General features: G+C 41.6%; 1 protein-coding gene across 3 annotated transcripts in view; it reads left to right on the top strand.

Annotated features, from left to right (window-relative positions):
• The window catches only part of LOC124721331 (syntaxin-binding protein 5), a 1,049,372-nt gene that overhangs the window by 6,838 nt on the left and 1,018,036 nt on the right, over window positions 1-24,498 (top strand). The gene's annotated exons all lie outside the window — the stretch shown is intronic.

Raw genomic sequence — 24,498 nt, 5'->3', positions numbered from 1 at the left:
CTGATGTGAATGGCACTCTTTTTCCCGACACGCCATGCCTCAAAACTTGTGTTTTTGAGAAAATGTTCATTTAAGGTTCAGACGGAATTTCTTCTGCAGGCCGGATTGAAATCTAATGCGGGCCACCAGTGGCCCATCCGGATTGTATACTACATTGACTACGCTCGTAATTACTTGAATACTTACGTGAAAGACTGCTTGACTGGGAACAAAGATACGGTGCTCTGTACACGCATGACAAATGTAATAATTTTTTTAACACGTTCAAAGCAAAAATCTTTTAAGTTTCAAGTATACCAACCGTCAATGTGTAGCTCCCAGTCAGAACGAATAAAATGTTACTTATTCGTTGTCTTGGGGTGCCTACATCTACAGTAGATAATGAAAAGCATAATTCCACAAGGAAAAATTCTGGCAAATGGAGTTAATGTTAAAGTAAATTGAATAGCTCTCCGTTTCTGTTGTGAATTAATTGGCCGCTGCTGAGTGAAACCTCGAAACTCTGAGGGCAATCATAAAAAAACGATACTATGCTTAGCGTTATGGCGCAGTTACTACAGGTAAACTGTAGTCGTAAACACCTTAATTGGACACCTGCAGTTGTTCACCCGTTCAGTATCTGCCGCAGATCAAGTAACTTCCAACTACGGAATGTTTCAGAAATTGGTAATGTACTGTCGTCTTTATAATCTGCAACTTCAGCGGATACTCGAGATCACAAAGGTCACGATAAGAATGGTAGCCACGTCTCCTGTAAATCACCGTTTCCCCTCCCCGAACATTGTCGCTTTCCAGTTTGAAAATGAACAATTTTATAAATAAGCGCTGAGATCTTGAGGCAATCGAGTAGAAAATTGTTTACAATAAGAGTTACATGAAATTTTGTAATTTGGTAGCGCTGAAAAAAAAGTAATCTTCGAATAAAGATTAGCTCATAATCGTGGTCAAGTTACATGGTTTGAGGATAAGGGGCGGAAGCCTAAGAAATGCTGTCTCCTTTTTCCGTGATACGTACTTTCTGTGCTATTGGTTTGGTTTCTTCGTTGCAGGTATGTCTGACGACTATATGAACACACGTTATTTCATTGGTACTTGCACCGTTAATTACGTGTTGGTTACACCGGTGAAAAAAGGATAAAAGCTCTTTAATGTGAAAACAGCCACTCCAATATCTAAGTACTGCTAAAACAGGATTTGCCGAAAGTCACTAAAAGTGTTTCGGAAATGCAACGATGTCTCCATTAAAGGCTGTATACTTGAACTATGAGGGTAGATTCAGCAAATATTTTAGAGAAATCGCAGAAACATCTTCTAATGGAATCAGTGCTTAATGAAAAAATTCTGTTTTGTGGAATTTCTGTTTCAAAATCGAACGAGTAACTATATGGAAAGTGCTAGAGTTCAGTACGTTCTGAAATCTTGTCAGCATTCCACCGAAATTAATAAATGATTGCTGAAGTTTCCGTAGATGCTAACATCTTGAATCAGCGAAATTAGTTTCTTTCGTCGAAAGTCGTCTTTCGTACCGACAGCGATATGTGATACGTCAGGCAAGTGCACGCTTATAGTCGGATCGGAATTTGTCATAGCGTAAAGAACAGCATGGACGGCGCGATTATAGTTACACGAGGAAATGGCGTGAAGTAGAAATTACCTGGTTTTCAAACTGATCTGCAACGAGAACAGACCGAAGTCGGTTATGTTCAGAGTGCCTTGCACGGGTGTTCTGTTTAAGTCAGTCATATCAGGTGTCCACCTTACACCTACTTTCTCACTCTCCAACGCCGGATATTTTATTGTTAAATAAGATTTTAACAACTAGTTCGCATCCAGTGCGTTCTACCAATATCGTTCTAATGTTCTTAGATGATGTGGAACCTAATGGTGCAGTGTAATGTATCCATCGATTACATTCTGATATACTCAATAACAGCACATTTAAAATCTTTCGATGCCCAAAACGTGACTCAAAGCCACCAGCTTGTCTTTACGAGGCAGCAGCAATGCAACCCCGAGACAAGTAGCCTCCATGTGATGCATTCTTACAGAAATTAAGTTACATAACTTCAGAGCTTTCAGAGAAATTCTTCGGTTTAAACATACTGATTCTTTACCGCTTTTACAGAATTGTTCCCGACTAAATAGTGTTAGCACTCTGCATGACGAGTAAAATATGACGCGTTTATTTTCATGAGGATCGGCCTTCAGATCAATTTCCTGATTTAATGTTTCCGCGAATCACATCAAACGATTACTGGATTGGCCGCTTGAATGACCCGAGGCCAGTCCTTTTCTCGTATGTTCCAAAACGTTAACGGAATTACCTATGTGAGATGCAACGATTACTCAAACGGTAGGAGGAAACATGGTAGTAAAAATCCTCAGTGAAACTTCCTGGCAGATTAAAACTGTGTGCCCGACCGAGACTCGAACTCGGGACCTTTGCCTTTCGCGGGCAAGTGCTCTACCATCTGAGCTACCGAAGCACGACTCACGCCCGGTACTCACAGCTTTACTTCTGCCAGTATCTCGTCTCCTACCTTCCAAACTTTACAGAAGCTCTCCTGCGAACCTTGCAGTACTAGCACTCCTGAAAGAAAGGATATAGCGGAGACATGGCTTAGCCACAGCCTGGGGGATGTTTCCAGAATGAGATTTTTCACTCTGCAGTGGAGTGTGCGCTGATATGAAACTTCTTCAAGGTTCGCAGGAGAGCTTCTGTAAAGTTTGGAAGGTAGGAGACGAGATACTGGCAGAAGTAAAGCTGTGAGTACCGGGCGTGAGTCGTGCTTCGGTAGCTCAGATGGTAGAGCACTTTCCCGCGAAAGGCAAAGGTCCCGAGTTCGAGTCTCGGTCGGGCACACAGTTTTAATCTCCCAGGAAGTTTCATATCAGCGCACACTCCGCTGCAGAGTGAAAATCTCATTCTGGAAAAATCCTCAGTGCTGAAATACTTCCACATCCACAGGAATACTGTGCAATTCACACTGAAACGCTTGTCAGAGGGTTCTTTGAACAACCTTTAGACTGTTCGTCTAACATTCCACACTCTAATAGCACGTGGGGAAAATGAACACTTAACTTCTGACGATTGGGGACAGTAGTGTGGTTGTTGTAAAAACAGTGATTGTAGGCATCGACAATCCTTTCCATCTCGTGTAGACGATGGGGGTGGAGCGCTATATTAGTCGGAGCAGATGAAAACTGTTCATTTACCAGAACGATGCCTGATCCCACGGGCAAGCTCCATCTGGCGCCCTATCTGTATGACCTCATTACGACCTCACATTTTAGATGGTCATGTGTTGTATCCAGTGAGTGAGGCTTCGCACCATTGGATCGGAAACTGGCTGAGACGGACACAGGTGACAGGTCATCCTTGATGTGAATTTTACATTAATTTACACTAATGAAACAGATATTATGACCTCCTGCTTAGTAGCGGGATGGTTCACTCTCGGAACACAATACAGCAGCGATTCTCCACGGCATGGTTTCGATAAGTTCTTGGTAGGTTTCCTGAGGTATTGGCATCAAAAGTCTACGCACAGGTCACGCAATTCGTGTAAACTGAGACGATGGTTAGTTGGCTGTGATCTGGCGCCAAATAGCTTCTCAGACGTGCCCCATTGGATTCAGATCAGACGAATTTGGTGGCCAAAGCGCCAGCGTAAGTTCGCTGTTACGCTTCTCAAACCACTGGTAAAAAGATACTGGCCTCGTGACACGGAAAATTGCCATGCTGGAAGATGGCATAACCATTGGGATGGCATCAGACATGGAGGGATGCAGGAACTCTGCAATAAATTTCACGTAATCCACAGCTGTCATGGCACTTCAGACTACTACCACAGGTCCCATGAAAGCTCAAATGAATGTTCCACATAGCATAATACTGTCCCCACCGATCTACGTCTGTGGCACGCCGCGTTTTTCGAACAGTCGTTCGCCTGGATGACGGTGTAGCTGGACACGACCATCGGTCTGGTGTAACAAGAAACGTGATTCATCCAGTCAGATGACACGTCTCCATTGATCCACGGTCCAATCTCGATGACTTAGTGCCCACTGGAAAAGTAGTTGGCGATGTCGTTGTGTTAACTTGGAAACACGTGTGTGTCGTCTTCTGTGGAGCCTTACGTTCAACGGTTGGCGCGGAAAGATGTCGCCTGAATCTCTTGGGCCTGCACCAACCTTGTACTCTGTCGCCAGCTCAGCCACAGATAGCCACTATCCTACTTTACTGAGCAGGCAAAGCCTCCGATCTCCACGTTCTGTGATGAGGGGTTGACATCCAACACCAAATCGCATATCCGTAATTGCACTGTCCAATGACTTCCCATATTTGCCAACAGCCGACAAGCTGCGCCGTTTCCCACTGCCGGGTCATCACAATCTGGTCTTTGTCAATCTGGCCTTTATCTTAGAAGGAGAGCCACTAATTATACAGCTTCCATATTCAGACTTTCTTTCCATTTCAAGGAAAGAAGCACACCTGCGGTGGTAACAGCAGACGTAAATATGCTACAAAAAAGAGATGCGCCATGTCAACAAAGTCGGACAACCAGAACAATTTTGTGAGGTGTTACGTGACCTCAATTATGTCAAAACGCACCCGTGCAAGACTCTTCCGAATGCAGATCCGAACCATCTCATAACCTGTACACTAGTAATGCTCTATAGCACATACAGTGTGGGAAAAGCTAGTGAGAAAACGTGGATTTTTCTCGCGGTGGGTAGGGTTCGTAATGTTTTTTACCTAATCAGTGTTTTTCACTTGCTATGGGAAAGGCCGAGCGTAACGGGAGATAAATCCATGCCCACACTTCTTATGGTGTAATGGTTTCGGTGAGAAGGGTCGTGTAGAATCTGCACACAAACACACAGATTTATTTTTCTGTGTGAAATGTTTATTATTGTAATAACAATCCACCGGAGCAGATTTCGTGTAGTTTATTTTTAATTTACATAAAAAACAGTCATCGAGGATTATTATTAGAGTAGTATGCACTTCGCACAATATGTTGAGGCTGAAGAATAGTATATTATTTCTGTGGTTACTCTGAATTATTTTAGGCGATTGTATGGGTGGTTCCGTTGAACGAGACTAGGTCGATTTCCTTCCCCCATTCTTATCGTACCAACTTATACACAGCCACTAATGAGGTTGATCCCCAATCTTCCCACCTCTTTTTCTCCAGCTGAGTTAGCGTTCTGCCGCCAATAACTGACGTCGACGATATATCCAAGCCACCGTTTCTTTCTATCAAGCTGCCCCACAGCTAGTGACGTAGTCTAGGAGGAGACCATATTAATTTAGTTAGTTTGTAAATAGCCTACATGTATTATACATTGATCCAGGTGTTAAAAAAGTGAAAATATTTCTAGTTCGAAAACCAACTAGTAAAGTAATGTTAAATATTATTGTAAATAAGTAATGTACTTGGAAGCGTCAGCAATCGAACCCCCGTAAACTTTTGGATTTCTACTCTTCTCGTCTGCCGCTGTTGTCATCATCTGTAACCTGTTGTGCTCATCTTCTTCCTTTACGATTTTCCAGTCCGTACATTTTTCTGTGAAGTCGGTACATACTCGTCTCGTGCACATATCATGCGACTCTGCATACAGTTGTTATACTGAATTGTTTGTTGATTAGAATAAGGTGTTTCATTGTTTCGTTCTGAAGCCTCTGTATTTGTTTTACCAAGCATGCTCCTATCTATCTTCACTCCAGATACTTGGATTCTGTTCTCACCTTAAGAAGGTATTGCGTCATGTGTCGTTAATGATCTAAAATACGTTAGCAAACTTCTTAGTATGATAGTACATCTCTAAGCGTAGTCGGATGCTGAAGTGTGCTGTACAGGAAATCTGTACAGTCGAGATATTTTTAAGCAGTTTTGACAAAATGTGCAAAATAGTACTTTATAATTTTGTTCATTATGTATCAAACAACGCGTCATTTCAAATTTTCGGAGCAATAATGCGGACGTTTACATTTCAGGAGGTATGGATTCGAGTCACGGTCCAGTACAATTTCAGTCTCTATGGAGGGGCCAGTTTGTCAAACATTCTAGGAAGTTGCACATCTGAGCGAGACAGCAGCGTAGCGATTTACCGAAATGCAGTTTTTAACTGCGATGTACTAAGCAGTGGGCGATGACGCTTGCTTGTTTGCAGCGCCAACTGTGTGGCACAGCCCGCCTGCATGACTAGAGCGGCGTGCCCGCCTAACGAAACAACGATAACTTATCTTGAGCCGTAAGCCTGCACAAACGCTATTCTGGCGCACTCTCCGGCATCGCCTCCACGTGCCACGCATTTCAATGGCCCGCTGTTCCAAACTGCATCTAAGCCCGATGCAAACCTTTCGCCATTTGCGTGAATAATTCCCGCGGACCAGCTCTGTAGTGGCGACCCGTTATTAAAAGTTTCCCCTCCCGATATTAATTTAATTCGTACGGCCCTCACTGATTTGTTGGAGGGTGGCGGAGGCAGCCGCACAAAAAAAGTGATGGGCTTGTGCATACTGATGTGGAAAGGGAGAGCTCCACGTCCACTGGCAGCCAGTATGTAATTTTTCTGCGTTTTGTGCCACGTCGTGCGCACCACTGGCTGCAGGGAAGCGCTTGCTACTACTGTGCGGTCGCTTTAGTAATAAGATAATTAGCAAGCAGCTGTTACACAGCAGTGCGCAAGCGTCAATTTGTTTTAACAAATCTTTTCCTCCACGACACTTCCTTCGTTTGAAGTGAACGTTTCCTTTTTCTGTGATTAGCTAATTTCATAATTTCACCCCCTTCGATATAACCAAGTGATGAGGTGGCAAGAACGGTAACAAAAGTTACGCACATGTTAAAGTAAACAAGAAATAATTAAAAAATAAAGCTCCAGTTACTTACATCACTTAGTGAAGTTTCATATGTAGAACGAAAAAGGTGCAAGAAATATGCGGATCTAGTTACTGTACCAGCATACAAAACACATTAAAAATGATTAGAATATCTTTGGAAATAAAAGTAAACAACGTGGGCAGCGTCTTTCCAGCTACCCGTAGCTAAAAGTTCTTTTATTCTTTAGTCTCAGCTGCACATTTTTTAATTGCATTACATGTTTCGATCTCTCTGGATCATCTTCAGATCTAAGTAGTTGTGTCAACAACCCGTCTTGTCTTTGTCAGAGCCCCATTACTCTGATACGGGGTTCTCGCGTAGACAGGACGGCTTGCTGACGCACCTACTTAGTCTGAAGATGCTCCAGAGAGATAAAATAATTTATATGAATGCGTGGTGTTTGTTCTTTCGGATATGTCCGAAAGAAACAGACACAACGCGGAATCCGCAGCTGTGATACATTATATGTAAATTGATGGTGGAGGGGGCTATCGATGTCAGCTGCATCGGGGCTTTATGTGGAATCGGCAGCGACGAGTGAAAATGAATGCTGGACCAGAATTTGAACCCAGGATCTCGTGCTTACTGGGCAGTTGCGTTAATCACCCGGACACTTTGTTTGTCGCAACTGCGCGGACTATCTCAACACGCCTCTCGGCCGGCCCACACCCTCACCGAACGCCAACTATCTGCAGTCCATGTCCATATGCTCCATGCTCGCTACTGTGAGAGTCCCGCAGATAATCAGACGTAATTGTGCATCCCGACTGGAGAAGGTGGATTCGTTGCCCATCGAGGCGAATCGCGTATACGGATGTGTGTTATCTTTTTTTTCCGGACGTCTGACCTGCGGGAAAAAATGAAATGAAATGTCGTGTGGCTAGGGCCTCCTGTCGGGTAGACCGGTCGCCTGGTGCAAGACTTTTTAGGTGACGCCACTTAGGCGAGTTGCGTGTGGATGGGAATGACATGATGATGATGATGATGATGATGATGATGATGATGTCAGCACAACACCCAGTCCCGGAGCGGAGAAAATCTCCGACCCAACCGGGAATCGAACCCGGGCCGCTGGGCATGACAGTCTGTCGCGCTGGCCACTTTTTACTTCTCTTCACTTTTTTCGGTGTTGTTCGTTGTGTTTGCTCTGAGCGCATGTCACATGACATCCGTTCAAGTTGATCGTTGATTCCTTTACTCAGTTTTATTATTATTATTATTATTATTATTATTATTATTATTATTAATATTACATTGGGCCACCACCTCTCTGACCAAACACGCTGAGCTACCGTGCCGACACAGCTATCGGGGCGGACTCCTGCGGGAATCTAACAACAGCGAGTATGGAGGATATGGACACGTTGCGCTCGGTGGGATATGTGTCGGCCGTGAGGCCTGCTGAGATGGTCCGCGCAGTTGCGATAAGCACTGTACGGGCAGCACAGTAATGAACACAAATGCCCAGTAAGCATGAGATCCCGGGTTCGATTCCTGGTCCGGCAACATTTTCACTCGTCGCTGCAGATTCCGCATAAAGCCCCGATGCAGCTGACATCGATAATCCGTTCCCCTTCCTTTCCTTTCTCCCCTCTCCACCTTCAATTTGCATATAAGGTAAAATCATGTCATGTATTTAATAATACGTAATTGAGGCTGAAGAATAAATTAGACTTACTTTAAACTACCTGTAAGCCTTTGTTATTCTTATCACCAGGTCGTTTGATAATACAGGAAGGCGATAAATTATCTTGTAAATAAAAAGAAAAAAATTATTTATTAATAAAAAAGCGTCAAGCAGAAAAATGACATTACTTTAAGAAGTGTAATTCGGCTGTGGATTCAATCATAAAAAGATTATTACGAACAGGTGTACGTGAAATAAAACAAATAATTTTGTCTTGGGTCTCGAGTGTGCGCTCTTAAGAAACATGCTGACAAGTGTAATCCTTTGGCGGTCAGTGCTCTTAGCGACAGAGTTACCCACCGTGAATCACTGTTTCGTTAGTAGTCCATAGTTTCTCTTTGGAGTTAAATGAGTAGTGGCAGAGACGCGTTTGTGACTCGATTGTTTCGCCCCCTCGATAGGGTGTCCATTAGAATCGGAACGCAGGTCTGTTTCTGAGGGGATAAATCACTAACCCGTGTGTATTCCGCCTCTGAAACTGCACTAAGAGTGGACTGTATTGTTTTCATATAACTTACATCAAGCAATAGGTGTGCCGGCCGGTGTGGCCGTGCGGTTAAAGGCGCTTCAGTCTGGAACCGCGGGACCGCTACGGCCGCAGGTTCGAATCCTGCCTCGGGCATGGATGTGTGTGATGTCCTTAGGTTAGTTAGGTTTAATTAGTTCTAAGTTCTAGGCGACTGATGACCTCAGAAGTTGAGTCGCATAGTGCTCAGAGCCATTTGAACCATTTTTTGAAGCAGTAGGTGCAGTGTGAAGTTCAGTTAGAGAGATGATAGCATTATTCGCTCAGATCTTGAAGTAAAACTGCCATTTTTAGTGATATAACGTGCGTTCTGAAAATATATGTATGCTTTTCGGAGAGAAGTTTTTCATGGCCTCCGAAGTCTTTCTCTGTATTTTTTCGTAATTCTAATCGCGAATCCGACTAAAATTACTTTTTGGTGACAGCAGTAAACAAAATGCAGAAGCTGGTGAAGCTATGAAGCTACAGTGAACTGTAAATTTTGATACAGTGTGACGCCGTGCAAGCAGTTATGTTTTCTCTTCTTATCGGCTATTATTTTGAAATGCAGTCAACACAGGCATCACTGCATTCTAGTCAGTGACAATGACATGCTTTGTGTCCTTACTCCCTGGCTTCGTTTTTTCACCGTCGTCCATATCTTTTGCATCCCCAAAGTCGCTTGTGCTCTCTAAATGTTTCTCTTTTTGGATAAACTTATCAGAAAAGTCTTCAGAATAAGGCATTTTTTATTTTGTCTTTATAGTGCCAACGCAGTATACAATATCCACAAAACGTGAGGGCTTGGGACACTAAAAATCTACGGGTCACTCTTTTGAAAGTATGAACAGCAATAAAATTAAAGGAAACACCTGTCCTGTCTTCTCCAGTTCATGTAATGTACCAGCGATTCACGAGCTCTTTCTGAGACACTTTGTAACTTTTAACTGCTTACTTATTTTATATTTGCGAGGTACATTTTGGGCTCATTAGTAATAGTTATATATATAATTTTGTATCTGACTTGATATACAGAGCTTCCGTTCGTAATTTTCCTTGAGTTGGCAGTATTATTCCCTTGATTCCTCTAAAGTTCAGGTAGTTTTTTTGCAGGTTATTTCCACAACCCACTGCAAACAATAGTTTTCGCCTCTTCGGGTCGTATTTTGCGGTGTTCGAGGGAAACAAAGAATGTTCGATTTCTTAGACTTTACTCCCTTGTTCATAGGGCCTGTTAAAGAGGATATTTTATGATGTGCCCTTACTTCCGTGTTGTCTCCTAAATTTTCACAGCGTTAATGATTATGGGATCATCAGCCTTTAACTTTTTAAGAATATCAAATTGCTTGAAAGTAGGAATTTTACGATTTTACGATCGTATTAAGTAAACATCATTCGGCCCAGAAATAAGTATACTTTCAGGTATTACACGTTTCGGTTTAGGGAAAAGTTTAGTTGCAGTACATTGCGTGAAAAAAAAATAGTGTCTCTATGATCTCTGCTGTTTTCAGTGGCTATGTTGTAAAGTTGGCAGCAGTAAGTAGCGGACTCTTTTTGTTAAACAGTCCATTCCATACTTAATTTACAATGCTCATCCGTGTGAAATTGAAAGTGGTCGCAAATAAAAGCTTTACTGCAAAAAAGATAGAGATAATTATTGTGGACTGGCTGTTCTTCTTACATCTTCTAAATGTTGGTATAAGCTCAGAATAACGGATTTCTTGGCATACGCCAAGCTGCGGTGTTTAGTTGTCACATAATGTTTTAATTTGTTTCACCGCAGATTTTGTGTCGCATATTAGACAGATACGAGTATAGTGGCAGACGCGATTGTTCTGCGGTAAACGGGGAAGAAAGCGTTCCTGTGCTCTTACAGATATATACCGTATTGGAATACATACGTGATGGTGCGAAGAAGGAGCAGGAGCTCCAATGTGATGCTGAATTGTCAGTGGTAGCTGACGAACACTAGAAGCTAAACTCCAAGTCCAAATACTTCGATGTATTTCTGTGTTACACTTTTTTTTTGAAACTTCATTTTTAAGTCGGTACATACCTGTTGAGAGGTCTCGAAAAATATCGGGGAGGACGACGGCTCAAACGCGCGTCCGGCCATCCTGATTCACGTTTTTCGTGATTCTCCTAAATCGCTTCAGGCAAATACCGGGATGGTTCCTTTGAAAGGGCACGTCAGACTGCCTTCCCTACTCCCCCAAACCAACCAACCAGTAAAAAATATCCAGTGTCAAATAAAACTCTTGCCATTCGTTGAACACAGCATTACATTGCTTCTTGGATTAATATTCGGTGAGGCCTTAGATCACATTTCTCCACTTCGTCTCCTTCGCCCTTCGTAGATCACATTTTAAAAGAAAACACTTTGGGAAGTGTATAATAGTTTTTCTTATTCCTCGGGCTACTTAGTGTGTATCAGTAAGTGAAGCGTCGCGTTAAAACTGTGCTAATCCACGTGGGAAATAGTATCATCAGAACGAAGGTCTTGAAAGCAAGGCTCCAACTTAAAAGTAATTGTATATAAGCTGGAGCAGTGCAGTTGCATTAAAAACAATCATTCCCCTCAATATGAAACAAAACAATTTCCCCGGTATCTCTGATGAACCCACCTTCCTCTTATGTCACTGTAACAGGTTCTAAACTGGCATTGTCATCGTATTATCAAAGACAGGCTTTTTGAACGCCGTGTAACGTATTTCACAAGATGCAAGGAACTGTGAGCAGTTGAAGTACGTAATCGAAATGTACATAAAGAAGCTCTACTATAAAACTTTTCATAGAATTTTAATTGATTACTCGGGCATGAGGAATAGAAATTATGTTTTTAATTTAGAAACTCCACTTCTTAACACAGGTAATAAAGAGAAATCGGTACCACAACTAAGAGAATTAGAAAACAAAAATCATGCTCTCATATGTAAGAGTATGTTAGACAAATAAAGGCTATTGTAAATAGCCTTTTTCTGGCCAGAAAAAGTAATTTAATTTCTCCTGCAATTTTTGACCCATGACGAAATCAGACCCGATTTGCTCGCGGACGACGACGATTCGTATTGTACACAAGACAGACGTGAGACGTTCTGTAATACTGTTCATCATGTAAGGTCTTTCTTTACGTAGAGAAGGTTTCAGTTCTTATTGAGGTCATTTATATGTGGTGACGCTAATCAGTTCTCGACACATCAAGCGTTTGTTTTGTCTGAGGAAATGTCAAATAGCAGTATTCGTAGTTTGGAAGACTAGAGGATATCTTAATTAGGTAACTGAAATAAAGCGCTATGTTGGATTGTACTGGACGGAAGTTCTTTACGTTGGTAGCTTAGTAAGCTGTTCGAAGAGAAACTTGAAATGTCTACTTTATTCATACGCATCGTACAAAATTGTCTCTTGTTTATGGTATTGCATAGTATAGTTACCCTTGCACGCTGTTGCCGAACGTAGTAATTTCGATCGATTCTAATAAAAAGACAATTCATGGAATGGGCTGCTGCGTGCGAAATTATAGAGCCGACCAATTTGGAGAGTGGCCTGTAACGTGTATCGAGTATAACAGTTTGCAAGTGCTTTCGCGATGATGGGCTCGCTGCAAACGCGAGTCCGTAACTGGAATTTAATTTAGCTTGTAACAGCGAGGCGTGTGCATGCAGACGCCGGATCTCATTAGACTGGCCGCTTCCCAATATGGAATGTCGTCATCAACTTAACTTCTTCCGCCCTGCTGCAGACTCGCACTCGCTCTGCTCTTCAAGCGCCTATCCGCTAACGGCTTATGTCGAGTACCGACTGCCTGTTTTATTTCCCCTTTCGTTCTCAGTAGCTGCGTAGGCAAAATGCGTCGCTGATCTTTCAGAACAAACTGCTTTTATTTACTCCTGGGGGGTGATGATCAGTGAGACATGCTTAACACCCGTCTGTTATCTCCTTTATTTATTTATGTTCCTGTATTTTTTTAATTAAATTGTACAGACAACTGCATTCAGTGGCTTACAGGAACGTAACTGATAATTTTAGAAATACCCTAGAAGCTGCACGATTCGCCAGTTAAGAAGATACAGTAGCTGACTTAGTTTTCACAGTGCTTGTTATCTGTTTGCTAAGAGATAACGTTTTCAGGCGCACTCCGTTTTTCCGTTTTTAAGCCTCATCTGTGTTGACTGTTCGTAGAGTGTTCGTAGCAGTGTTGGAACAAGAATAAGACTCATACAGAGATGGTACATTGCATACAACATTCCGTATGCACTGTCTTCATTGTTTGGATGTTGCGGAGATGTACGGAATTTGGAGGGATTAACGATTGAGGGAAGCGGTGGGTACTTCAGATCCGAACGAGGTCTCGCAATGGTTCTGATATTGGCCTCATATTCGAGAACGGGGCGAGTTTAAATCCCTGTGCGGCCATCGAGTAGTTCCCCTAAAACGATTAAAGCAAATACCGGGACAGTCCCTTGGTGAAGGACACGGCCGATTTCCTTTGCCTATCCCAACTTGTGCTCACACACTCATCTTTTTCTGAGCATCCTGTCATGCTAGCTGATGATGAGGTACGAAGGGTACATTGTATTTCTCTATCCCCCTCCCTTTCCCCATAAACCCTACGATTGTACCGTAATTATCATTTCGTGAGATAGATGTGGGAAGAAACAATATATTGTTGGCTTTTTCGTGGAAAGTGCACTTTCTTTTCTTGATACCAAAAGCATCTCTTGTAGCGTTTGTCGAGCCTCCTCGTGACTACTAACAAAGTCGTGATTAAACGCATCCTGTGTCTGGACTTAAACTACATGTCTCAGATGTTAAATCACATAAGAGGAATCCAGGCCGCAGTGTCATGCCATTCATATCCTTGTCCAGTCAGAACTTGTGCTTCATCTCGCGTGACACTGACGTCTAAGCTTCCTTTCTTCGAAACAGAGTTATTTTGAATCTTTGGCTTTTTTATCTCCTGAATAAAAATTACGTTATATTTCTAGCAAATAAAAACGGGGAAATATAGGTGGATGATGGTTTGCAGCGTGTTAGATATTAAAATGACCATTAATGCATAGTACGTGAAAAGTAACTTAAGTAGATCTGCTGATAATGGATACTAATTTTCAAACAGTGTGCCAGAAATTTGTATAGATAACGTACCCAGACGTCCCTTCATTTATGAGAATACACTCGCCTGTTTATATTGCTTGCAAATGTACCCAGTTGCCACCTCTTTCTTCGTATTCTCGTGATGCTTCTTTCCGTTTTATCTGTGCTAGGTAACGTGAGTAAAATGACCACATACAATAAATATTGCGAAAAGAAAATGCTAGAGCTGGGGTTCATAGGAAGAATCTTTAAGGAAATTAAACTCATCCAGAAAACAAGTGGTTTACAAGGCGCTTGTTCGATAGATTCTTGAGTATTATTCATCAGTCTGGGACCCTTAACAGTAGGACTGATAGAAGGGAAAGACCCAACAGAGAGTGGCGCGCTTTATCACGGGATCGTTTAGTAGGCAGGAGAGCGTTACGGAGATGCTCAACAAACAACAGCGAATGTAACAGGGAACAGGAATTAGATAGTAGTATCCTCGTCCACACACCGTGTAGTGGCTTGCGGAGTATTAATGTAATTGTACAATTCTGCCTGTTTTTCAGAATTTTTAGGGTGCTGTAATTACTACCGATTACGTTAAAACATAGTTCTAGTCAACCTCAGTAAGTTGAAGGGCTCAGTGAACAAGCTTTTGAGGGACGACTCTGTAGTCCGTGAGTTCTGCCACAACCTTTCTGATAGCTCTTGACTAATTCGATGCTTATTACTAAATCCTCGCAGGTTCAAAAATAGGTTCAACAAGCATTTTAATTGAAGGCTCATTGACGAATTGTTTTGATATTTCTAATACGTGTAGCGCAGCCTTCAGAATAGACAACGCAATATTTCATAATTAGTTAACAACTTACTGATCTACATGGGTTGATTCGTTGCTTATATCCAAAACGTCAGGAATAAATAAATGTCCCTACGCTGTAAATTTAGTAGGGTTACTACAAAGACTATATTTCTGTCTAACTCTGGTATCTAGTTTTCTACCTGCCATCATGTTTATTTTCAACATTTTTCGCATGATGATAGTATGTTATATATTAACTGTTCCAAATGATACGTAAATATTCCAGATGTCATCGCAACATACAAATCAGCATTGTTCCCGAAATAACGTAGGTGAACTTGACCCTGAAGCTAAAGCTGGTGAAGGCTTCCCGACGGCAATTAATCGTCTCAGGATTTATTTAAACACTGAGTAATTTCACTACCCATGAAGTCTCTGAGTGTGTTTCATTGAAATTTCGCGCTCTGAAAAGAAGGAACTGAATTAGAGCACTCTGTCATTCGTTCGTTAATACAGGCCACTGGGATGCCATTTAAGATCGCAGTGAACGTTATTATGTATACTCGGGAGAGTATTTTTGTCACAACATTCTACTGGTACACTGTGCTAATTAATCTGAGATTCGAGTGTAATTTTTTCACCGACCTTTTCAGTATATTGAAAGATAGTGATTTTGTCGTTTGGCAGAATGCAAAAATTTATTTAAAAAAGTAAGGGAATTACTTTGTACGTGCCTGGCTGGTTTCGAGCGGTAATCGATCTGCATTGAGCCGCTGATGAATCGTGAAGCGTCTTAGCCAAAGTGGGTATAGTTTGCTTTTTCAGTATCTTTAATTTTTCATTGTTTTGTGAGCTGAAGCTCTCCACAGATTGCATCATGAGGAATGCTCTTGGGCGGATTGCTCTCGGTGGTGCATTATTGCGATCACATACCTGATTAGGCAGTCTTCCTAACCGATAAACCGAAATATTCACTAAAATCAATTTTTAACACAACTGTGTAGTGACTATTCGGTGACTGTCCGTTGACAGACAAATTTCCAGACCTCACGCCAATTTTCGTAGATATTTCTTTCATCACATTAAGGATGAAACACTGTAAAAAATAAGTCACTTGTTAAAATTGTCATGCATTCCATTTAAATTAGACAAGAGAGTTATCTATATTCGTAAAAGGCTAACGTGAAGCACATTATCAGCTGGAGGTTGCCTGTCTAACGTCTTCCAGCGGCAACAAACATTTGCTTTCTCGGTACTTCGTACAGTTGTTAACCGAATTTAAAATTTTAAAATGCTGTCACAATCTGCTCATAGAGAGCTATAAGCTTATGTTAAATATTTAATACAGTAAGTCAAATAGAGGGCTATTCAAAAAGAAGGATCATATTTCAAACATTTATTGCTTTCAAAGTACAGAAGACAGAAACACAATTCCGCCGTTCCTAGAAAGAGAAGAGTTCCAATTTTTATGCATTCTATGTGAGCACCATGTGTTACATAACAAATATCAAAACGGGGGCCACATACGAAGCGGCTGGTCTCTCGTTATCTAAATCACAGCTTCAACAATGCTATGTCGCAGACTTTCAAGACTGTTAGGCGTGGAGGGGAATAAAAACGCGATCTTTTACGTAACCTCACAGGTAAGTCACAAGGTGTGAGACCTGGGAGGCCTGCATTCAGGTAAAGTCGGACGTACTAAGAGAAAACTTTTATCTGTGATGTTAAGTAAAAGACTGCGTTTTTAGCCTCCCCCCCCCCTCCTCCAATGCCTGACACTCTTGAAAGTCTGCGAAATCGCATTGTTGAAGCTGTGAATTCGGTAACGAGAGACCAACTACTTCGTGCAGGAAGTGGGCCACTGTTTTGATATTTGCCGTGTGACGCATGATGCTCACATTGAATACATAAAAAATTGAGCCCTTCTCTTTCCAGGAACGCTGGAACTGTTTCTGTCTTTCGCAGTTTGGAAGCAACAAATGTTTGAAATCTGTTCCTTCTTTCTGAATAGCCGTGTATTACAGTTAGAAACTCTGTGTATGTCTTGAGGCAGGGGGCCGCGCGGGATTAGGCCGAGCGGTCTCAGGCGCTGCAGTCATGGACTGTGCGGCTGGTCCCGGCGGAGGTTCGAGTCCTCCCTCGGGTGTGTGTGTGTGTGTGTGTGTGTGTGTGTGTGTGTGTGTGTTTGTCCTTAGGATAATTTAGGTTAAGTAGTGTGTAAGCTTAGGGACAGATGACCTTAGCAGTTAAGTCCCACAAGATTTCACACACATCTGATCATCATCTTGAGGCAGCGTAACTTCGCGGGACGCAAATTACCCAGACGATATTCGCCCTGTGTTTGAGAACAACACTTAACGATTTCCAACAAATTTTACGCAAAATTGCAAACCCTTAGGAAACTTTTTCTTGCTGACATACTCCACAAAATGATCGTAGAAAAAAGTTTATTGTTTACTAAATTTTCGCTGTTAATGGAATAAAACTCCAGTATCATGCATTAAGTTTTAAGTTATTACGTCTTTACTACTAATTCTATTCAAGACGCATTTTGCAGACAGTATCCACATATGCCACTGGTACCGGCAAAATTACATCATTGTATAACACATGGATCAGGAGATACCACGTCAAAAACATTAAGAGATGCAAAATACTATTAAAAATTAGTTTCTTCTTAAAACGGTTGCAAATTACTGAACTATACTCATCCAGTGTGTCAGAATGCGAGGAATTACAGATTTCGAACATACTTTAAAACATTATTTCAAACCTTTTCTCGCTTATGTGCTTAACGTCAAATATTTTAACACATGAACTCATTTGTGAAGTAATAATATCTTTAAAGCTGTTTTGTACTGGGAAGTTCGATTCCTTAAAGAATGGAGGTGGGGGTGTAATGCTTACTGGCGTTGTTCTAAAACCCGTATGCTCATCACTAGCTCGTGATTGATCATAAAATTTTTGGATCACTGCAAAAAAAAGTTAGAGACGTAGGAACAGGGTCTCGGGTTGAGACTGTCGACTGAAGCTACACAGCTGGACCTCACTGCACCTTGCGAAGTACAATTTAATCACTTTCAGTTTTTAGCTATCCATTACGGCTAATAGGTGTTATATTCGAACTTAGCTGTTAGATTTACTGCATTCCTCCTGTCATCAGTGTTCCTGAGATCAACAAGCGAAGTTATCTGTATCTTGTGCTATGGTATGATGCAACTGAAACCAGAATATGTACAGTGGACGGAGCGTCGGCTACAGCTGTCAGATTCCTGAATGCTTACGTGTGTGTGTGCTTTCTCTCGATGACTCGTGTGCTGCTCCTCTAAGGTGCGTCACGGTAGTCTGCCTGGTGCGGGGAAACTTCCGAACTTGTAAAAAAAAAACACCCTTGCAGTATAGATCAAAACGCTTAACTTCACTGAAGTCTAGATTTGATAACGGATAGAGGGATTGCTGAAATACTTAATAACGGCAACATAGTTATTCGTTAATAATTTGCGTTCAGATTTACATTTCTGAGCTGAATAAAGATCAGTGTTCAAACGTACATTTGCCAATGCTACGTTTGATTTTGCAGGTTTTTGTCCTGCCTAAACACACATGTTGTTAAAGACCACGGAACAGTACTGAGTAACAATGAATTTTGTATCCTCTACAGAAACGTATTTACGCATAACTAGATTTTGGGAAAAAGGTCGTACTGGTTAAGGGAACAGTGAGATCTACTTTGCAGTGTACGAATCTTTTCATATTTCTGAAGGTGAAGTACTTAACACATTTCAAACAAGAAATAAACCTCGTCTCTTAAACCGCTGCTGACAATCATTTAATACCGAAGATAGGTGGAAACAATATTTTCCTTTCACATTGTGGATTGCTTGATTGTAGATAGCGAACTGAAGTCGATTTTCAGGTTTCTGAATTAAACTTTCGGTTTCAATTTGTTTTATTATCTCTGACAATGCTGCTGTAATCCACTGCGTGAAAGAATAGGTCGCAATGTGAATACAACGTGAATATAAATCTAATCACGGCACGCAAAATCTAAAACCACTTTTCAAACTATATCTGGACATATCGTCAACAATTTTTCTTCTTTGGGACCAGAAGCATAATATATGCCTGATAATGACATGATTATTGGAAAGAAGCGCTAGACAGCTATTTACAATAACGAATCTTTATTCAACAGACTGTTTCGGCGTGTAACGTCATTGTCATGTACTACTACCGTTTATTTTGGGGTGCTTTTCCTGGAAAAGCACGTACATATCTTTCTTATCAGCGCTTGAGTCGTAACAGTTACACTGTTATGTTACGGATCAGTGATTTCAGGAAAGATATACCGCATTCATCAGTTTGTATTTGTCATAATGTAGAAAAATTCTTGGCTTGTTTTTATCTTTTGATCCAGAGGGTTTAAAATAAGTTTCATGCCAAAATGGGAGTCAGTGAGATGTAATACGCATCTCCTCATATTTGTTAACAAAGTCACACATTACCACTCTACATGTACGTTCATACTCCATAAGCGACCTTAAGATGTGTAGCAGAGGCTGCTCCGTGTACCAGCATCATCACACACGGGTGAGCAATGCTGCCAACGAGATCTTTCTTGTGTGGTTTCTCTTAAACACTCTTCGCAATCCTAACCTAACCTAACCCCTGGATAAGGTTGAAGAATGTTCGGAAGAATTGTAGTCTATTATCTACAGATTCGCTTCCACTCTAAAACAGGAAACTCGTCAACGTTGGTTAGGTATGGAATAAGCTAGCCTTTGATGTGATGAGGGGAAAAAAACTTTAACGTGAAAAATAGCATTGCTGCATGAAATGCGTATTGTTCTTATTTAAGAACTTAGAAGAAATTTCCAAGTACGTATGTTCAGAATTACGAAACTAGTGAAAGATCTAGTCTGAATCCTATAGAAGCTGCCATTACACAGTTATGAACCAATTTTCTAGCAACTGACCCACGTCTTCTCGATATTTATTGGCTTCTACATATCCTCAAAGCCTTTATCAAACCGTCTCACGTAATGAACATTTGTCATGCAAGTGCCTCCCGGAACAGCAAATAACTTGGGTTTGTTGACATTCAGTTCTTGCTGTTCGTTACGTTTAACTTTGTTGTCTTCCTTTATTGACTCTAACTTCACATTTTTAATACTACATTGTGAGCGTCAGAAATAACACTGTCAGTTAAAACATTGTCTCAACAATAATTTCGTTTGCGTGACAGATTTATGAAAAGCCGGCCGGGGCGAAAGAACAACTTCTGCGAGATTTCGACTTTAACTCAGTTTCAATAAAAAGTTAGCTTCAGCATTTTTCCGGTGAGCGATTCAGCTACGAAATAACAGAACTGAACCGTGGGTTACATCCGACAATTTATTTCGTGTCTTTATAAGCTACTGTGTGCGTTCATGCGAAAGAAGTCTATCTCCTTTCCCTCCCATCCACCCTCTTTTCTCCTTACTTCGCTAACTGAATTTGTTCTAGGCAATTGTGTCTTATTGCGTCAGCAGTCATTTTCATTCACAGTTCAAGGGGCACTGGTACGAACATAGGGACAGAAACCTTGAAACATAATCCTGTTGTTCGGAAGCGGGCCGGAACTTTGATTGGATTACTACGCTAAATGCACATCGGCAGCTATTATGGTCAAATAAATATAGTTCAGTACCGGAACTTGTAGTTCTTGTTATACGACTGTTTTCTTTATCCAGCAACGTAAATTTCAGACTAGTAGCCTAAGAACGTCGATGGCTGATTGGTTCATTAGAACCAATATATATATATATATATATATATATATATATATATATATATATATATATATATAATAAGCAAAAAAAGAAAAAAAACTAAATAGAAATGCACTATTAATTCCTTAATGTGTTGAAAACCGTTTCCTGCCGTATATTTTCATAGGAAATCATATTTTTGATCACTAAGACTACATATTGAAGCGTGTCTTGCGGAATACGTTCGGAACTTAAAGAAGTTTCGGAAGGAATGTGTCACAACTTTGGGCCCATTTGTCCACTAACTATTTCTTAAAAGTTCATTGGAATCTAGTGACGTGAACTACTTGTCATCCTGCAGACACGTGTGTTAAACATTTGAACCAAATCGTGCGTAGACAAATATTGCGTACGTCCTTTTTAGGAAATACAAGAAAGTGACTGTATCAGTGTCGTACGTACTAGATTTCATAATACACTTTCCTTTGTGAAGCCACACACGCTACTACCTAATATCCCGACAAAGCGTGCGAACTTGTTACAGTCAAATGGCGGTTTACTTTTTTAAAAAATTGTTGACGAATGCTCGCCGAGTGTGATATTAGTAAGAACGCGAACTCCCCAATGATAATAGCGTCGAGAATTGCTATTTCTTTTGATATTTTGTGTTATTTTTAAAATGCAATGATCTGTAGCATGTTAATATACAACGTTGTTTTATTTACGTTCCCTTCGCTATTTAGTTTCGATAGGACGCGGCGGACGCTGGCATAATTTTCAGTCTGTACCAGAGAACGCTTTACGCAGTTACAGCAGATGTGGATTGGTTGCTAAGGATTATTTCTTGACAATGCCGATAATTGTTACTTTCATTCCATTTCATTGGGTGCGAGAAAAATGAACATGTACTTCAGGAATCGTGTAAAGAGTTTAGTGATTAGCCATCAGTCGATAACACTATGACCTTGTCGAAAAGTAGTGTTCGTAGATGTGCTCTGGTCTTCTCAAATACTGAACATGAGCGGCTCGCCATGACGCTGTTCCGCAGTTTACCTTGACGATGATCTGCTTCAAAGAAATAGTACGCCCTACGCGGCAGTTTAAGAAGAAGTAAAAATTTGGCTTCCGGCATATCTGTTAAACAGTTACATAACATGAAACATTATGTTTAAGGCCTACCGACATCATTCAGATGCAAGAGAGGATTTCATTTATCGAGATGTGTTGCAACGTAAACAGTTCTCTTAAGATTAGAAAATATCGTAGATCAAATATAAAATTAAAGGATGAAAACTGTTTTTATTTAATATGAAAGCAAATGGAAAAAAATGCCACTAGTTTGTCTTGCACATTTTCATTTCGTTATTTAGTTATAGTTTATTGCGATGGATTATAAAAAAACCTAATTTTTTTTCATTGATCAGTGGGCACTGTTGTCATGATGATTCCAGGGTTCAGAAGATAATGAAGTCAGTTACGTGACTCTACTTATTATAGGCAATCTCGAAATATATCAGCAGTTGTGTTCGTGTCGTCGTCGAAATTACATATACCGTTAATAGCATTTGCTCAGGGAATCATAAAACAGCTCGTAGGACATGGTCCAAAATTGGACCATGAAGTTTAAATGACGCGTGGCGAGCACTTTATAGGTAATAAAAGCAGACAGGAAGAGGAGCACTTCTTGATATCTTCCATATTTATTTCACCCGCCTGCGCAGCAGAGGTAGCCAGCGCTTGCGAGTAAGATGGTGTCATTCAGCTTTTGTTTATCAACAATGTTTTGCGTTTGCTTAAGTATGTCACCAAACTGTAGTTCTTTTCGTAGAACCAAAGCTGGCCTTGTCAACCCTCACCACCTTGCGCAGCACGTATGTCTGAAGCATTTTGTATAATACTCTACTATTTTAACCATTGATACTCCACCATTTTAGCCACAGCATTAAGCAGAAATGCTATACGGAAACATACATAAAAATGATTTAGAACGGATTGAGCCATTATCATTTACTGAAGATAAGAAACCAGTGGCGGTTGTTCGTCAAAGGCGGCGTAATGTTCTGCAGCTCTCCTGGTGCTACTAGAAACGAGTAGGCAGTGTGTCGGCTTTGGATTTCACCCTCTACTTTCCTCGGATATCTCACTCAGTACAGTGGTTCGAGTAGTATATAAGCAGAGGTACAGTGAGGTGACAGGTCATAAGATACCTCTTAATATTGTGTCGGACCTCCATTTGCCTGGCGTAGTGCAGCAACTCGACATGACATGGTCTCACCAAGTCGTTGGAAGTCCCCTGCACAAATATTGAGCCATTCTGGTATATAGCCGTCCACAATTGCGAAAGTGTTGCCGGTGCAGGATGTTGCGCACGAACTGACCTCTCGATGATGTCCTATAAATGTTGAGTGGAATTCATACTGGGCGATGGGTGGCCAAATCATTCGCTTGAATTCTCCAGAATGCCCTTCAAATGAATCGCGAACAATTGTGGCCCAGTGACACGACGCATTGCCATCCATAAAAATGCAATTGTTGTTTCAGAACATGACGTCCGTGAATGGTTGCAAATAATCTCCAAGAAGCCGAACGTAATCATTTCCAGTCAATGATACGTTCAGTCGGACCGGGGCACCAAGTCCATTCCAAGTAAGCACAGGCCATACCGTTATGGAGCCACCACCAGCTTGCACAGTGGTGTCTTGTTGGTCACTTGGGTCGATGGTTCGCTGGAGTCTACGCTACACTCGAACCCTACCATCAGCTCATACCAACTGAAATCGGGTCTCATCTGACCAGGCCACTATTTCCCAATCGTCTAGCATCCAACCAATAAGGTCACGAGCCCAGGAGAGGCGAAGTCGTGCTATTAGCAAAGGGACTCGCGTCAGTCGTCTGCTGCCATAGCCCATTAACGTCAAATTTCGCCGCAGTGTCCTAACGGATACGTTCGTCGTACGTCGCACATTGATTTCTGTGGCTATTCCACGCAGTGTTGCTTGTCTGTTAGCACTGAAAACTCTACGCAATTGCCGCTGCTCTCGGTCGTCAAGTGAAGGTCGTCAGCCATTGCGTTGTCTGTGGTGGGAGGTAATGTGTCTAGCTGCAACTACCTTTCCGCGTTCAAAGTCTGTTAATTCCCAAATCACGTCGGAAACCTTTTCACATGAGCACAAATGACAGCTTCGCCATTGCACTGCCTTTTTATGCATAGCGATACTACCGCCATCTGTGTACATGCATACCTCTACCCATGACTTTTGTCACCTCAGAGTACATCCGTAACACACCCTTATCGGATAGTCTCTAAACACGTTTCGTAATATATAGAAGGAAAGCAGCGGTAAATTACTTCCAACATGATCTATCCAGAAGCAGTATTACGCAATTTCTGTAACATATAAAAAGCTTGTTGATAACAAAGGGCTTCTCGTTAACGTAATTAAAGCACAACACCGTGTTGCAGGCCCGAGTAGATGAGCGATATACCTAGTATCGGGCGTAGAGGGCAGTAATAGCCCTATTAGCAATTGGATCTTGCTTGTTGCCCTACACACTGACTTGATAAGTTTGTGGGACCACGTAGTTCAGTGCTGAAAATCCGTTTGTTGAAACGTGTAATGACGCGTGCAGATGTAGTGTAGTGCGCGTTGCCATACACAGCAAACGTCTTGTGTCTGGCGGCGCGGGCCCGCTCTCTCTTTCGCCGCCCACGCATTGTTTGCCCGTCCTTCCTGCTGCACGCCCTTTGTCACCACCTGAACACTCTCTCCCTCCGCCATCTC

The sequence above is a fragment of the Schistocerca piceifrons genome, chromosome X, assembly GCF_021461385.2.
Source record: "Schistocerca piceifrons isolate TAMUIC-IGC-003096 chromosome X, iqSchPice1.1, whole genome shotgun sequence".
In the NCBI taxonomy this organism is placed as follows: Eukaryota; Metazoa; Arthropoda; class Insecta; order Orthoptera; family Acrididae; genus Schistocerca; species Schistocerca piceifrons.
The sequence above is the reverse complement of the archived record's forward strand: the minus strand, read 5'-3'. Positions and strand labels throughout refer to the sequence as shown.